Below are 3,250 nucleotides of genomic sequence, written 5' to 3'. Positions count from 1 at the left end.
CATTCGTTATTCCTTGTTCAAGAAATACACTTTGACAAATGTATGGGTAGTCGGTCTTCACATCCTTTGTGGGTTTCATATTTGCTTGGCCAGTTATATTCAGTACTTACTGTATTAGGACAAGAATAAAGAATTATAGTACTCACGTTTCTCTGGCAACAGATACAGGACAAAATAACTGTGAAAAGTGAGTGGAGAGTACATATATATATATATATATATATATATATATATATATATATATATATATATATATATATATATATATATATATTGTATATAGATAGATAGATAGATAGATAGGTAGATAGATACATATATAGATATATAGATAGTTAAATATAGATACAAAATATAGATAGATAGATAGATAGATAGATAGACAAAGATAGATAGATAGATAGACATATAAAGATAGATATATAGAGGTAGAGATATAGACAGATAGAGATAGCGATAGATAGATAGAGATAGAGATAGATAAATAGAGTTAGAGATAGAGACAGACAGACAGATAGATAGATAGATACCCCTTGTATCACGGACTGCGGTAGCACTCCTTAAGTACGAATGGATCAGGTTCAAAATGGCGTCCTGTTCTATAGGGTATAGGAGCATTCGCGGGAAAACGGTCGCAAAACCAAGTTCTAAGCTTATGAACTAAAAGACCTTCGCTATTCAGGTGCAAAACGAATCTCAAAGTCTTCCGAACCTTCGTAGGAGTCGCAAATTAGAACTGCAAAAATATTGATGTTATTCTTTCTGTCTTCTTCATCAGTCATAACTCTACAACAAGGCGTCCACGAACGTTACTATACTCAAAAACGTTCTTTGTCAGGTGTAGATGTTTCATTTCATATTTAGAAAAGCATGCAGGCTACGGTTCTCGAGTTACGGCCTGAAAACCGGATCGCGGTCACCCGTAAGTACGCCATTTCGCCCAATATTAATTAGCTACAGCTCGCCTATATAGTAGCCTCCTTGGGAAGTAATCATTTACATATATGTATTTCATATACACGCGACAGCGTTTCGGACCCTACACCTCCAAAATTTAACTATAAGAAAGAAGATTGGGGGTCCTTTTCAAGGATCGCCAAGTTAGATATATATGGGGAGACCATAGATGTTAAGGTCGAAAATGTAACTACTTCCACATTACACGCAGCTGAGGCTGCTATTCCCAAGACTTCTACGGTTCATGCGAAGCATAGAGCACACTTGTGGACGCCGGATTGCCGACAAGCATTAAGGAAATGCGATAGGAGATACAGGATTTTTGATAGCCCACTGAGGAAAGTTTTATTGCATACAAACAGGCACGGGCTGAGGCAAGGAGAATAATAAGGGCCAAACGTGACTCCTGGCGGTCCTTTGTGTCCACGGTGACTCGTACATCACCATTAAGTAAAGTCTGGTCCACCATAAAAATATTAAATAATAAAGGCCCATACATCCCTGTGACCACCTTGCAGGTGAACAACACCATCAATGACGAGCCCGTGGACGTTGCTAGCATCCTAGCCAGGAGTTTTTCCCATGTAAGTAGCTCAGCCAATTATGACCAGCGTTTCCAGCATCATAAACGCACGGCTGAGCTACAGTCAATAGACTTTGCCACAGATGACGTAGACTCCCCATACAACCAAGAGTTTACACTAGATGAGCTGCTCCTTGCCCTTAAATCCTGAAAAGACACCAGCCCTGGACCAGACACCATCACGTATGGTATGATCCAGCATCTTAATCAGGACAACCTGATTAAGATGTTAGCATTGTACAATGAGATTTGGGCGTCTCGAACGTTTCCAAACTCATGGCACTTTGCGCACATCATACCAATATCCAAAGAGGCTGGTCATCTTATGAATCCCACTTCATTTCGTCCTATTATGCTGACTTCTTGTCTGTGTAAGGTCATGGAACGCATGGTTAATAATAGGCTTCTTTTTGTTTTAGAGTCGAAGAATTTGTTAAATGATCAACAATGTGTCTTCCGTAAATACAGAAGTTCACTAGATCATTTAATGAATTTGGAGCATTGTATTGCAGAGGCATTTGCCAATAAAGAATTCATGATAGAGGTGTTCTTGGAGATCCATAAAGCCCATGACATGACATGGCGACACGGTATACTAATGAAGATCTATGCTTATGGTTTAAGAGGTAATTTGCCTATTTTTATCTCAAATTTCTTAAAAGACAGAACTTTGTCAAATTGCCCCGTAACGTAACATCGGATATATTTACCCAGGAAAACGGGGTGCTGCGGGGAAGTGTTCTTACGGCCGTATGCTTAAAGCTAATGTAGGGCCTTTCCTAAGGGCCCTATATTAAAACGGTATGCTAAAAGTTTAAGTAGGGAAAGACTTCCCTCAGTATGTTGGGGGGCACGGTAGCACAGTGGTAGCGCGCCGGACTCGTAATCGGGGGATTGCGAGTTCGAGCCTCGCCCGGGCTGCCGTGCCGGGAGTGGTAGCTCGCTCCTGTAACCCTAGCGGGGCTATATAGTCCAATACAGGGCTTAGCTCGGGGGAACTCCATTTCTCCCATTTTTTCCCTCAATATGTAGGGGTTGTTCCAACATTTTTTCAAGGGGAGGAATGCTTGGCTTTCGCAAACCCTATATTTAATTATTCGTAACAAAGTAACTCTGTACCTCCAGAAGGCATAGAATAATGTAAATAGTTTATGTAAAAAATATTTTAACTTGCTAAAAGTGCAATGCAAACATACACGGGAACTGAACCGTTGGTTATTAAAACACGCGGGCTGTACCTAACCGAGTAGTAGGTCAAACTCGGGCCCGTCTCTGCCCTGGCGGTGACACGCAATGTCATTTTTATTTTTTTAAAGAGTAGTTAACAGCAGGCGAGATCCTAAAATTGACTTGTGTAAACCACTTTTATACGTTACCCGTGTGATTTAACTGAATATAGAACGTTCAGTCAATGCTACAGGTAATAATACACGTTAATATATGTAAAGAGAAAAGTACTTCTTCGCTCATAGGCATAGCGTCGTGCCAGCATTGGATCATCAGTGCGTTTTAATCTCAGGCACTACAAACTGTTTTTCATTTTCTTATAATACCATTTTTACTTATTTATCAGCAGCATTCTGTTCATAATTCTTGTTAATCGTTAAGGAGACATAGGACCACTTTATTTTGCATTTTTTCCTTCCTTATCCCTTCAATGAATTCTTCAAGTACTCTCGAATTGTGTTTTCGTTAGTTTTTTTTTTTCTT

At 39.7% G+C, this 3,250-nt stretch overlaps 1 non-coding gene across 1 annotated transcript; it reads left to right on the top strand.

Moving 5' to 3' along the window:
- Positions 1–2,389: 2,389 nt before the first annotated feature.
- On the top strand, positions 2,390–2,464 carry TRNAT-CGU (transfer RNA threonine (anticodon CGU)). Its single transcript has one exon. It is a non-coding gene; the product is annotated as a tRNA-Thr (tRNA).
- The last annotated feature ends 786 nt before the right edge of the window (positions 2,465–3,250 follow it).

This window comes from Coenobita brevimanus, chromosome 6 (genome assembly GCF_032717465.1).
Source record: "Coenobita brevimanus isolate Jiangsu-jjx chromosome 6, ASM3271746v2, whole genome shotgun sequence".
Classification (NCBI taxonomy): domain Eukaryota; kingdom Metazoa; phylum Arthropoda; class Malacostraca; order Decapoda; family Coenobitidae; genus Coenobita; species Coenobita brevimanus.
The sequence above is the reverse complement of the archived record's forward strand: the minus strand, read 5'-3'. Positions and strand labels throughout refer to the sequence as shown.